This window comes from Mustela erminea, chromosome 7 (assembly GCF_009829155.1).
Source record: "Mustela erminea isolate mMusErm1 chromosome 7, mMusErm1.Pri, whole genome shotgun sequence".
NCBI lineage: Eukaryota > Metazoa > Chordata > Mammalia > Carnivora > Mustelidae > Mustela > Mustela erminea.
In genome coordinates this window covers 89,016,873-89,030,924 of record NC_045620.1, presented here as the reverse complement: position 1 = coordinate 89,030,924, position 14,052 = coordinate 89,016,873, and the positions used below count along the sequence as shown (strand labels likewise).

General features: G+C 46.6%; 1 protein-coding gene across 2 annotated transcripts in view; it reads left to right on the top strand.

The window, feature by feature from the left end:
• ADD2 (adducin 2) overlaps positions 1-14,052 on the top strand; it is a 103,827-nt gene that overhangs the window by 44,759 nt on the left and 45,016 nt on the right. The window contains exons 1-2 of one of the 2 annotated variants that reach the window (XM_032352388.1): positions 7,563-7,639; positions 11,952-12,068. The gene's annotated coding sequence lies outside the window, so the exon portion shown is untranslated. Of the gene's footprint in view, positions 1-7,562; positions 7,640-11,951; positions 12,069-14,052 lie in introns of those variants that run through there. The other variant, XM_032352387.1, reaches the window with a different exon arrangement.

The window sequence follows — 14,052 nt, the reverse complement described above, 5'->3', positions numbered from 1 at the left end:
GTGCTCCCTCCAAAGGCTGTAAGGGAGAATCCTTCCTTGGTTCTTCCAGCTTCTGGCAGCTTCTGGGTCTTCCTTGATTTGTGGCTGCATCACTTCCATATCTGCCTGTCTTCATGTGGCCATCTCATCTGTGTGTCTCATAAGGGATAAGTGAATTATCCAGGGGCCCCCCTGGATAATTGAGGATGACTTCATCCTGAGATTCTTAATTTCATTGTTCAAGATCCTTTTTCCAAATAAGGTCACATTCTCAGGTTCTGGGAGTTAAGCCATGGACATATTTTTTGAGGTGCCCCTGTTCAACCCACGACAGACCCCACTGGAATGTTCCCATGCTTCTAAGCTGCATGCTCAGCTGGTCCAGCTTGGTGTTTGGATTCACTCATGCTGCTGACAGCCACCAGGTAATAGCAGCATCATTGAATGTGTCTCCTGTGACAGATACTGTCCTGTGTGTTTTCATGGACAGATCCATTTGACGGCAACAACCTTTTGGGGTTGCTACCATAATTACCGTCCCCACTTTACGGATGAGGAGGCATGGGGTGGTTCAGTAACTTGCCTAAAATCTCACAACTAGTAGAGGTGAACCTAGGATACAAATCAGGCAGTCTTCACCAGAATCTGCGTGCTTTGCCATATCATAACACTTCTGAAATTATGTAATACGTTTCTGAAATTATAGAGGGTTCACAGGGGTAGGAGAGAGATGGCATCAGGCCTTTGTCCCACTTCCCAGAGAGGCTGGGCACAAAGAAGGCAAAGATGGAGGGTGTGCAGCTGTCCTGCCTCTGCCCTATAGTGTCGGGAGGTTGGGGGACCCCCAGCTATTATTTACTCTGCCCCGAAGTCTTTTTCACTTAACACTATATAGGTGTACTTTTCCATGAGACAGCTTGTCCAGGCTAAATGCCTATGGGTGTTTCTTATCAAAGACGTTTTCAGGTGAATGTTTAGTGTGGCTTCCTACACTCTCAGTATGGATCATGTCTTGGGCTCATACATTCCATTTATTTACTAACCATTTGTGAAACTTTGCTTAATTTGCTTTAAATGCCTTTGTTTTGAGTGACGAGGAGTGGGCTCTCCCCCTATATTTGTTCTCTTTATGCCCTCCAAGATTTTCTGCCTCGGCTTCCAATCCTTTGCCACTTTTATTTTTCCCAGATTGAAAACCTCACCCCTTTCTTTGGATTCTAAGCTCGACTGCCAGCAAGGGCCCGAAGTCCTCCCTTCCCAAGGCACAAGCATATCAGATCGGTGGGCACAGCTTTCTGTGCCTGTAATAAATAGCCAGGTCAGGGAGGTCAGGGAATTAGCTGGAAAAACCTGTAACCAGTCCAAGCAGTCTTGTCTGTGATGCAAGGAGCATCGTAACATCACTGGAATCTCTAGATTTACCTGCTCGATGGAGAAGTGGAACCCACCATTTAGAACTGCCCATTGACCCAAAATCTACCTGTGTCTTTAGTACAGAAATTCAGTAGCAAATATAACCTGCCTAATTTTATTAAGCTGAGTTTCACAGATGCATTGACATTCCCTTGAGAACATTTGATGGGGCAGTGAGCCATCAAATATATGCTTGCTGGCAAGATGGAATCCAGACGGCAATTTTAAAAATTCAGTTGTTATAATGTCAATAGACCACAGGAAGAATGATTTAATAGTAGCACCTAACATTTACTGAGCTCACATTATTTACTAGGCCCTGTGCTTTCATATCTTATTTTATATAATCCTTTGAGGAGATTCTATTCCTCTCACCATTGTACAGATCAAGAAACTGAGGTTTAGAGAAATTAATTAATTTGCCAAGTACACACAGTTAGACAGATGCAGAGCTGGATTTGATCCAGGGCCCTTAATGCTTTCCAGAACCTGGATTCTTAGCCACAAGGCTGTATGGTGGAGCCAGCTCCCTGGGTATAGGGAAACAGCTTTGGGCTTCTACTGAGTTATTTACCACTCCGCCCACCCCTTCAATAATTGTTAATTTTCCCTCTTTGCCTCAAATCTGTCTACTCTCAGTTGAGAAAATGCAGATCTCCATGGCAAATCTGGGAGGTTTCTGAAAGAGAGGATATAGGAGATGGGAACTAGCATTTGTTGAGCACCTACTGTGTGCTAGGCCCTCTGGAGAACGCTTCCAGCCACAGTGGTTTTCATCCACTCAGTGAATCAGAAATCCAGGGGCTGGGTTCATCTCCATGTTTGTCTCATCTTGTCTCTTAAGCTTTGGCCTTCTCATCCTAGTCTGGTCTAGCCTTAGGACATGATCCTTCTGTTTCACGAAGGAGGAAGATGCTTCCTCAGAAGGACATGGGTGTGTGCGAAGTGAAATATGTTTGGCAGTTGGGCACATCAGTCTGTCTTGTGGTCACCAATATAGGATCACTGCCTGGTGGAAGCAGGACTGGCAGCCAACAAACCTCGTCTGCCCCAAAACCCTGGGTCAGGGTTCACGGGCCTCTTCTAAAGCCTCATGGCCTCTTTCTCCTGTCCCATAGCTTGGCTTCCTGACCCGGTAGATGACCTGCCACCATATGTGAAGAGCAGTCCCAAAGTTGGTGACCTAGCTTCTAAGTTGGGTTTCCATACTTCCTCAATTCTTTTTTTTTTTTTTAAAGATTTTATTTTTTTGACAGAAAGAGACACAGTGAGAGAGGGAACACAAGCAGTGGGAGAGGGAGAGGGAGAAGCAGGCTTCCTGATGAGCAGGGAGCCCGATGCGGGGCTCAATCCCAGGACCCTGGGGTCATGACCCGAGCAAGACAAACGCTTAACCCACTGACGCAACCAGGCCCCCCATACTTCCTTAATTCTAAGGTACACATTTTCCCTACATGTCAGCATCTCTGAAATTGGGATGTGTCTTCCAATTAATGATGACATACAATTACAACTGGCAGTGGTTTTCCTCTTCTAGTAATACCTAAAATAACAGCATATCAACCAGTGGTGTCTTAGATTTGAAGAAATACAGTGATGCCAATGTTTATTTTCACCCCTCACTGTCAAATCAATACCTGGGCTTGTATCTTTCTGCCTTCACTTGAGGCTTGACTCAAAAGTCTTCCTTGTGTTCATCTGTATGACTAGCTTCCCATGTCATTTCTTCAAGTAGGAGGTATCCTGGGAGTGAAGCTGACTGAGTGTCCAGGATCTGATATTGCCATGATGCTTATCTTTCATTCCCTTCTTCCTAAATCTTATCAGTAGTTTTATGGGATCTCAGGAAATTATGAAGCAGGAGGTCCTATTTTAAGATTTGTGGATTCACCTATTTATGTCCTCAAGTCTGATGTTAAGAGACCCATTGCCTAGAAATGAGTTTGATTGAAGGAGTACCCATTTTATAACCTAGATGCAGGATTGGGTTGTTTTCCTTGATAATTGTCCTTTTATATCTTTGATCTTATGTGAACTGATTATTAAAGTAATTGCTGTGGTCCGCTAGTACAGAAATTGCCACATGGTATTAAAAGTCACTATTCATTGTATGTACACCACATCTATTTCCAGCAAACCTGTGGTTTCCTCATCACCTTTTACTAGAAACTATTTTCCCTATGTATTGTATCTTAGGGGACTCGATTTCATCTTATTTGAGAATAAAGGGAAGGGAAAAGCAATTAGAAGTGTCTTGAGAAACAGCACTTCAGAGGAATACAGATGATCTGGGACACTTGAAAGAAGCACGTGCTTCTTGTAATAATCTGCTATAGGAATCACAAGAAAAGAGTTGGAACGTGACTTGGTTTCCTCTGTACAGTACAAAAAGACACAGCTTCTAAGAAATAGGAGAGGACAGCCTAGCCTGAAGGGGCTGAGGGGAAACTGGACATAAAGGAAAGGGTGCCACAGATAATATGTCCCATGCTATCATGAGACACACACTCGTTCACAGAATTAACGTTGGTGAAGGGGGAAGTAATGACAGACTGTCAGAATGCAAGGAAAGTGTCAATAATAAGACTAATGAGAGGAAAAATGAAAAATTTAGAGAATAGAGATTCGGCATCCTGATAACTGGTAACTGGTGATCCTGAAGGAGACATCAGAATTAAGTTAATGGAAGACTATCTTGAAGTGAAAAAGGAAAAAAAAAAAAGATGACTATGTTGTTCAGGGTAGGCTGTCTGCTGTAAGAGCAAGCTCAGCATCTCCAATCAGATGCTCAGTGGGCTGCCTTCAGGGACACCATGGCTCCTTCCATTTGGTGGCTGCACTATCCCCAAGGGCCCCAGAATTTCTACAGGACCCTCTGCATCCAGGAGAGAGGCAAGAAGGCATTTCTGCTCTTAATGGCCTGGGTTACAGGTGATGCACATCACTTCTGCTTATAACCCATTGACTTACATTCCACATGGCCCTCGCGAGAAGAAAGAGGGGGCGCTGGGAAATTGGGTACTCAGGAGGAAGAGCAGTGGGTTTGGTGAGCACATGGCATTGTCCTTGATGCAAACACACACACACACACACACACACACACACACACACACACACACAGATATGAAGAGAAGTTGAAATTGTTCCTCCTTAACACCTTCACAATCAAATCCAAGCCGTATAGAATCACAGGGAGGATCACAGAGCAGAGAAGGTCAAACAGCATGCCTCATGTTTTTTTTTCTATCTTAGTGCTGACACTCTGTGACAGTCTAAACCCCTATTTTCAGGCTTTGGGGATATCTCTGCATGGATATCCAGAGGCCAGTAGAGTTTCCCGTGTGAGCCTTTAGACCCTCTCACCCTTTAACACATTTCCTTACCATCCCTTCTTCCTGGGCCTGTGAAGTCTTCTGTCCCACATCCCAACTCAGCAAGGCCTGAGTGTCACTGTGGTTGTGAATTTTTATAGCTTCTTTCGTCTGGAGAGGGGTGAGATGGTGTCAGATTCCTTTCTAGTTCTAGATGCAAGGTGTTCTTATAATTTTCTCTTTTGCCCAGTTAGGGAAATGCTGCCGACAAAACAGTTCTGACCTGAATGTGCTAAAAAAGCATTTGTTTTCACCTCTGTGGTCTAGGATGAACTTTATTCTACTAGACATAGAAGAACACGTCATCCCATAGCTGTTTCCTAGATTTCTTGGCTGGAAATGGGACTGGTGGGCAAGGGTCATCCTGCCACATGGTTCAGTGGGTTATGTTTCACCTTCCTACTAAAGAACAAAATATTCTCAGATTAGGTCAAAAAGCAGAACCCACTGTTTTATGTTTGAACTTGACCGAGGTGATGCTTTTCAAAATACAGCATCTTTTGGTCTTCGGTGCAGTCTTGCCAGAAATGAAGGGTAAAGCTGACTGCTTAGGAGTATCTGTGACTAGATTCTAGGACAGCCTGAGGTGTGGAACATTGAATCCAGGGAATGTCTGTTCAATTAGACAGTCTTTTTGACGACCTTTTTATCCACAGAGTGTGCAAGTTTGGCTGACCTTTTCACTGAAGGGACTGAGTATTTAAGCCTGAACCCGGCCTTCCTGCTACCTCAGCATTGCCTCTGCATCACCAGGGTTTCCTGAACCCCCTTTCTTTCCCCTTCATTGAAGCTGTGGTTTTATGATTGGGCAGAGATATCCAACAAGTGGATTAAAGCTTAACGCTGGAGACTCGAGGTTGGGGCCTCCCTGGAACCCCATGGTTTATGAGCCTCTACCAGAGCTCTGTGCCCCCAATACTGTAGTGATCTCTCTATGGTCCACACCTTGCCCCAGCTCCATCATGGGCCTTTTGAGAGCAGGGATTGTGAATTAGACTCTTTGGTGTCCCCATGCCAGAAATCAGAATGAGAATTATCCTTTAAGTGGCTGGCTTCATCCTTGAGGTTTCTTCAAAGAATATGAAGCCTGGACCTCGGGCTTTAGTTATTTGCTCATTTCCATTCCCCACCTTCCTACCAGGTCTCTTGCATGTGATGGAGGGGAGGAATGCTTGGTGAAGTGGCAAGCGAGACCAGGCTCTGGAACCAGATAGGTTCAAACTAGGCTCTGCCCTTGAATAGCTCTGTAGCCCCAACCAGGTCATTCCATTTCCTGGAGCCTCCAGCTCCACATGGGAAAGCCAGTGCAGTGAGCCCTGCACTACAGTGCTGAGAAGGGCCCAGCACACCCCTACCCATCTGGGTTTAACAGCCCGAATTTTGTTGATTGAATAATGGCTTCCTTCAAGATCTAGCCCAGAACTTTGGTCCTCATAAATGTGGATCCTTGTGTAGGGGGTATGGGGTAACCGGGTGACAGGCATGAAGGAGGGCACGTGATGTGATGAGCACTGAGTGTTCTATGCAACTGATGATTAGCTGAACTCTACCTCTGAAACTAATGATGTGCTCTTTGTTGGCTAATTGAATTTAAATAAAAAAATAAACATAGACTCAGGGTTTCCAGTCTCCTGTTCTGAAAACATTGAATACATACATTTATTTTCAGTTTCCTTGTGTGTGTATGATTATACAGGAATACTTATATACATATATGTGTATATATAGGATATACATATCTATAGACAGGAAACTGAAAATAAATGTATATATTTGATATATCTATAAATATATATATAGGAAACTGGCAAAACTATATTTTGAGAGACAGAGAGAGAGAAATAAACAGATATACACCATCATTTCAGAGATGGTCTGAAATGAATGTGTTCTATGCTTGTTATACACACACACAGTTTTATTTGTATTCATATTTGTCACCTTAATGACTCTGGGCCTCTCTACCAGGCGGGAGCCAAATCTCACTTCTTTTGGAAATCTTTCCACTCATGCCCAATTCCAGTACTTGCTTTACTCTTGGGTATGAGTAGATACTCCACAAATAATTGTGCTTGTCCAGTGAGAGGGAATGGGACTGATTTTAAGTGGTGAGAGAAAAGCCTGGGTCTATTCATTCCATAGCAGTGCAATTTCTGGATAATACAAGAATGAGAAAAAAGTACCTACCAACCATTAGGTCTGGGGTCTTTTAGGAGAAGGCTTTTAAAATTCCCTGGACTTTTCTGGGAAAGGATGCATCAGGGATGCTCAGAAATGTGCACTTCTTAGACCTGCAGCAGTCCGGGGGTTAAGGGATTCCTCCTGTCCAGGGGTTCCAGAGATGGACGGAGGGAGACTGTACCATTTCTCTCCTTCCTCCTTCTCCCTTTCTTCTTCTTCTTCTTCTTCTTCTTCTCCTTTTTTTTTTTTTTTTAAAGATTTTATTTATTTATTTGACAGACAGAGATCACAAGTAGGCAGAGAGAGAGGAGGAAGCAGGCTCTCTGCAGAGCAGAGAGCCCGATGCGGGGCTCGATCCCAGGGCCCTGGGATCATGACCTGAGCTGAAGGCAGAGGCTTTAACCCACTGAGCCACCCAGGTGCCCCCTCCCTTTCTTCTTTTAAACTATTTTTGTCCTAGATGGTCACAGCCGTTGATACCTAAAGCAGGACTTGGGAAATTTGGAAACGTGTGAAGAAGCTCATGATAGGCTTCCCCCAGAATCCCGCCCTGCAGAGGCGTGAGCTTTCTCTTTATCTGAATATGCCAGGCAGGGCGTGGTCCAACCTCTTGTTTGGCAGGTTCCCTTTACTCTGGAAAGTAACAGCAAGGCCGCAACTGTCTCCTCTCTCCCTTCTGGAAGTCTCAAGGATCGGTGAGCGTGGGTTCTGACTCCAAGTCTAAGGCTTGGAACAGACGCTGTGCTGAGGGGCCGGGGGCTGGGGGCCAGGGGCTTTCCAAGGCTGGCACCACTCCAGGGGGAGGCCATGCCCATGGCGGTGGTGGGGGTAGCTGAGAGCAATCGCTGGCAGCATCTTTCCATTTTGGGCTCAGTGTGCTCAGACTGTCCATTCCTGTAGGGACACCTCCCACGGGCGGGGCAGGAGATACGCACCTGACTCTCTTAGGTGCACATGGAGCTTCCACAGCTTCTAATAAAGAGTCGCACAATGTGGGCATCTGTTACTCTCCTTCTAGACCTTCTGTTCCTTTTATAGCTGCTAGGAATGATCCATAGAAATATAATTTTATACTCCAGTGATTACATATACCTGGTCTTCAGTGGGACAGGGGGGAAAATGACTTGTGACTGAGTGATGATTTGCGTTCCCCAATTGCTCTCTGAGGAGGGTGCATCCCGGCTGGAGTATTTCTTGAGTAGGGGTCAAGGGTGTGAGGATGCAAACTGGCGATCCTGAGAGGGAGCCACAGGGCTCCCCCGAGCAAAGAGTTGAGGGTCTTGGGGCAGGGGCAGAGGTGGGGTTGCTGGAGGGAAGAGGTGAAAGAGACAGATAAGGGGGCACAGCTGAATTTTGGAGGACCAAAGGGGTTGCAGCTGATGGCATGTGGAATCTATTGTTTTCTCCTCTGTCTCCCCATAATCAGTGTTATATTGTGAAGTTGGATTTGTTAGTTTAAGAGTTGTATTCGATTGCTGGAATTCTGCTTCCAAATAGGCAAGAAGAATATAGCTGCCAGAGAGGGTCCAGCCATTTGGGGGTCATACAACAAAAGGATATTTTGTTTTAAAGGAGGAGATTAAAAAAAAAAAAATAAAGGAGGAGATTTGGGCACTAAGGAACTTACCATGCTTACCTCTACCAACATTTGGAACTCTCTCCCCACATGGTTTCAAGAGCTCCCCTAGGGCCTCTCTCTCCCCTCTGGGGCCCCAGTGCTGCTTTGCAGAACCCGCCCAACTTGCAATGCACTGTTACTAGAGATCCATTCAGCATCTACCTGACACCAGGTCTTATGGCAGAGCATGAAGAACAGAGGAGTGCCACAGACACAGGCCCTGCCTGCTAGGAGCTCATGGTAATAGTCTGTTGCTGTCAGATAGTACATGAAACAAAGGAGGTGAGTGAAGGTGATGTGAGAGCCAAAGGGACAGGGGGCGGTGGGAGGCTTCCAGGAGGAGAGGACAGCCTGAAAGGAAGGGAGAAGGAAAAGAGGAAAGTGTTCTCTGGGCAGAGATCGGCATGGACAAAGGCACAGAGGTAGGAACCAGCCTGGTCCCTTCCAGGTCCTGTAAATAGCCCCAGAATACCCAAGAGAGGCAGGTGGGGTGGGGGCGGGCACCGAGATACTCGTGGGGCTTTGTGTGCCAGGTAAGAGTCAGGATAGCATTCAACAGGGTGGCAATCCTCAAGAGGAAGGAGGTGGGCAAAAAGAAAAGGGAGGGCCCCCTCCCTGCCCCCCATTCTCCGATTGGGGATGGATGGGTTTCAATTTCCAGCATGGAGCATGTGTTTGGTTTGAAAAATCAAATTGAGAATTAAAACTTTATATCTGATAAATGTTAAAAGGATACCTGTCGCAATCTAAATTTGACTGAGTTTTGGCTAGAGGAGCAGGAATCGGGGATAAAGAAAGAGAAGGAATACTCCCCAGGTGATGGGAGCCTCAGGTGGGATTTTAGCAGGGTGGTGACAGGCATGGGCCAGTTTTGCACCTTTAGAACAATAACTCTGGCCACTGATTGGATGGTGGATATGAGAGAGGAAAGACTGCATAGACCATGAAAGGGATGGAGAGATGGCAGGCATGATTCAGCGCCTTGTGTTCTGGGTAGGGAGGTATTTAGTGGACAGAAAACCAGAGAACTTGGTGACAGAGAACATGCACAGGGCAAGAAAGGGAGGAGTTAGGCTGCATTCTACAACCCTTGGTGGGATGGGTCCCACCAACCCTTGCTGGGTAGTGTCAGGGAGGGGGGAGTAGCTGGGGGAGGGAGGCTCTGGTGGTTGGTACAGGATAGCCTGGTTCTGAGAAGTCAGTTTTAAAGTGGCTGTGGAACATCTGACTGAGCAGAGGTCCTCGAGCATCTGTGACGTGTCCATGTTCACACTCTAGTGGGCGACCATCTAGGGCTGGGATCCTATGTCCAACTCTTCCCACCTTGCAGCCCAGCTTGACTGGACATGGAGAAAAAGGAACAGGTGGGCCTGAGATGTTAGGCCTCCCAGGAGGTGTCAAGCACCGTGGGGGTGGGTGCTGCTCTTCTCATGATATAGAGTTGCTTGCTTCTTAGCTCTGTCCCAGGGGTGTGAATGGTTGGAAGGTAGGTTCTCGAAACACATGCTGGGGAAACCAAAGGCTGAATGGCTGGTGATGCCAGCTTCGACACTGCAGCAAGTACAGGCTCAGAGGGTTATCACACTGGGGACCCCTGAGGTCCACCCAGGGTGACAGCTCAACCCCAGTTGCTAGACCCTTTGGAGTGGCCCTGGCATCATGTCTCTTTCTCATTAAGAATTGGAGCCTGTCCTGGCCCTGCTTAGCCTGACTGTACAATCAGAGATCCGATAGTTTTGGTACCACAGGGGAATGTTTTACAACATTTGCCTATGATACCTCTTAGACGTGTTTTCATTTTAATCAGGGGATAATACTGTAACCTAAGGAATGAAACTCTAATAGTGGAATTTCAACACCAGTAGAAATTGGGATGGGAATTATTGTGTTCACTGTATACTTCTACTGTATACTGGGGGACAGTTGCCTGTCTTCTTACAAAATGGCACAGGACACTTCTGGGGGCAAAATATTAGTTCTTTCCGTGGACACAAGAAATAGCTCAGACTCTGAAAATCCAAATCTTAGCAAGCTATGGCCATGAGACAACCTCATATTTCTGTGGCACAGGCTGCTGGGGAAGGGGAAGAAACTGGTGCTTCAGGTAAGACAACTTACAAGGCTGCAGAATTAGTCCTTAGGGAACAGCCTTGGTCACCCCTCAGAAGAACAGCACCCAAGGGTATGTCAGTAAACCTTGCATAGAGCCAGCCAGGCTCCCTGGGAAGGAGGGGTCCTTTTCCTGTTGGTGGGCATTGGAAAGAAGCAGCATGAGGTTGTGCCTGTGACCCTGTTCTAGCTAAAAATAAGACTAATGGGAGGAGAACCCCAGCTGACAGCTGGATGTGCAGAGCATAGAGAAGAGGTTATGGAAGCAGCTTCCAGGTCCCTGACTAGAGTCTTGAGCATCAGGACTGGGCTCAGGCTGTCCTGGCTGGGCTGAGAAGGAAGCTGTGCCTCAGTGGGCATGCAGTATCCTGGCCTTCCTCAGCCACACCGTACCGACCATGATGGATTCTCTCTGCCCCTCAGTGGGAAGTCCAGTCTTTCCAGATGCTCCGCTGTAGGCAGTGCTGGATCAGGGATGGAGCTGAACTGGCCAATGTGGAAGGATGGGCGGGGCCTGGCCCCAGAGCCATGTAGCAATAAGAGTTGGTGTCCAGGATGCTGCCAGCCCTGGGGGAGACAGGCCTCCTTACTCTGAGCAACAGAGTGCCCCAAATGGAAAACTATCTCTTGTGGTTTTGTTTGTTTAAATATTTTAACAATTAACCCTTTGAAGACCTTGATCCCCAGTATTTTTAGAGTAGTAACTCATCCCTGTTTGTAAGATACTAATGCTTGGTGAAGTTGTCTTGAATCCAACTGATGGCCTGTGCACCTCTAAAACCCTTCCGCTGTCCTGGGGTGTGATATCCTTCAGGCAGCTTCTGCTTCTGCTTCTTCAGCTCCCCAAAACACTCTCATACCGGTGTCTGTGAGTTGTGTAGCAACTAGTGAAGTACTGGGGGGTGGTATCAGGAAGGGGTCATCATGCCTTCCAGTCTGGCAGGTGGGAGCCCTCTGGGCTCACGCAGGAGTTCCACATCCTACTTGCTCCTCTGTGGAGAGCAGCTTCTCTCCTCACGTCTTCGAAGCCAGGACTCTGAAGAGATTTTCCAGTTCCTCTCTTTGAAAAGAATTTTGGTCCGACTTGTAAAGATAATGAAGATTTCTGTACCTTTCATAGACATAATTTGCTTTTAAAATAAAATTTCATTTCTAGTTTATTTTTAAGAATTTCTCAGCAGTCCTGAAAATAAATCAGCACATAATGGTACTGCAAAACCGGGGTGAGGAGCCCTGGTGGTGCACACAAGACCCTCATGTTCGTTGTTTGTGTCTCTCAGCTTCCATCCAGATGTTTGAAATCCAGTAGATGTGGTCGGCGTCCCTGAGAACGAAGAGAGGTGCACGGGCCGAGCACTGAGAAGCAGCAGCCTGGGACAAGGCTGGTCCAGCCTCCCGGTAATTTGTTGGCAGTTTTTGGTGGTGGTGGGGGGGGTGAGGCTCACTTGTTGTTTGGGTCCGTCTCACGAGGATGAGCTTCCAGTCACCAACAGGATTAGGGGAGTCACTGCCATGGGTTTCCCCAATCCTGCTGACTTGTGGAGCTACCATGGGATCTGAAGGACTTTAGAAGGCGGTAGTACAACCCCCTGTGGGGGCAGAAGCCCTTCTACAGCATCCTGGAGTTACCTGATTCTGAGGAGAGAGTGCACTGCCTGCCTTGGCTGCCTGACCCATCTTCCTGTTCCCGAGCAGCTCCTGCTGGTGCAAAGCTGTCCGTTGCACCCTCCACTAAATCCTTTCTACCTCCTGTGGGCCCTGGAGGCTCTAAGGAATAAGCTCAGTTTCTCTTCCACATGGCAGCCCAGCAGACATTTGGGGACAAGTGGAGTGCAAGAGCGCAGGAGGGTCTGGAGCCAGAGACAATCCTGGTTGAGACCGTGACTCCATCATTATCTGTGTGATCTTGGGCAAGTTAGCTAACCTCTCTGCAGTGCAGTTTATCTGTAAAACAGCAACAATGACATCTGCCCTATGAAGTAGTCCTGGGAATGAAAATAAATCATGAATTGAAGTTGCCTAGTACTGTTCTACCACCAATTCTCTGATGCAAATGCATGTCCTACAGCTCAGCTCAATTCTGACACTGCCGAGTTAGGGGCCACACAGGTTACTACCACAAGTTAAAGGGCGAGGTCACCAATCAAACTGCCCCCACTTCAGAAGCTACAAGTAGGGTGCTCAGGCCACTGCACTCATGACTCACTAGGCTATAAATTTGAGGGTCCCCATGCTGCCCTTTAGTCGCTCACTCCCTATAACAACTCACAAAACTCACTGAAGGCACTGGAATTGTGATTACAGTTTTAGTAGAAAACTCAGGAACTCAGGAACAGCCAAACGGAAGCAATGCACAGGGCAGGGCCTGGGGAAAGTGGGGGATTAGAGCAGAGCTTCTGTGCCCCCTCCTTGTAGAATCTGGGTGCATCGCCACCCCAGCATACCAATCAGGAAGCTCCTCCAAGCCTTGATATTTTTAATGGTGGGCTTTATTACTACTAGGCATAATGGTTTAAAGCAACTGCAACTTGTTTGAACTCAATCTCCAGCCCCTCCCCCACCTGTCCTCCATGGTTTGTGGGGACAGGGTGCTGAAGTTCCAAACCTGTAACCATGTGCTTAGTCTTTCTTGGTGGCCAGTCCCTCCCTTGAAACATCGAAGGGTCCACCATAAGTCAACTTGTTAGCATGGATTCAGGTTCCATGAAATGAGCTCATCATGAATAACAAAAGACCCTCCTAATGTTTTTTTGGATACTTTAGAAATACCAAGGTTTTTTGAAGTTCTGTGCCAGAAACTGGGGAAAACGACCAGATATATATATATATATATATATATATATATATTTAAGATTTTTATTTATTTATTTGACAGACAGAGATCACAAGTAGGCAGAGAGGCAGACACAGAGAGAGGAGGAAGCAGACTCCCTGCTGAGCAGAGAGCCTGATGCGGGGCTCCATCCCAGGATCCTGGGATCATGACCTGAGCTGAAGGCAGAGGCTTTAACCCACTGAGCCACCCAGGTGCCCCCAGATATATTCTTTAAGATATCAGACCTGGCCCGTCGAGCAGTGGCCTCTGATGCTCACCACTCTGCTTATCCTCTTTTTTGTGATCTCCAACTTGACATGTTCCCAGTATTTGGTCAGAGAACTAGTCATTCTCATCAGTCTTTTTCCGGATGTTCTTTTTGTTAATATAGCTCAAGATTGAATTAGTTCTTTGGACTACAACATGTAATTACAGTCATTGAGTATTCACCTGTTTACAGTTGAATCATGAGCCTCTCATTACTCGAGTTCCTAATGCTATGATAATTCCAGCCCCTAAATGACACATAATAAGAGCAAATGCTTAATAGCACTTGATACACACCA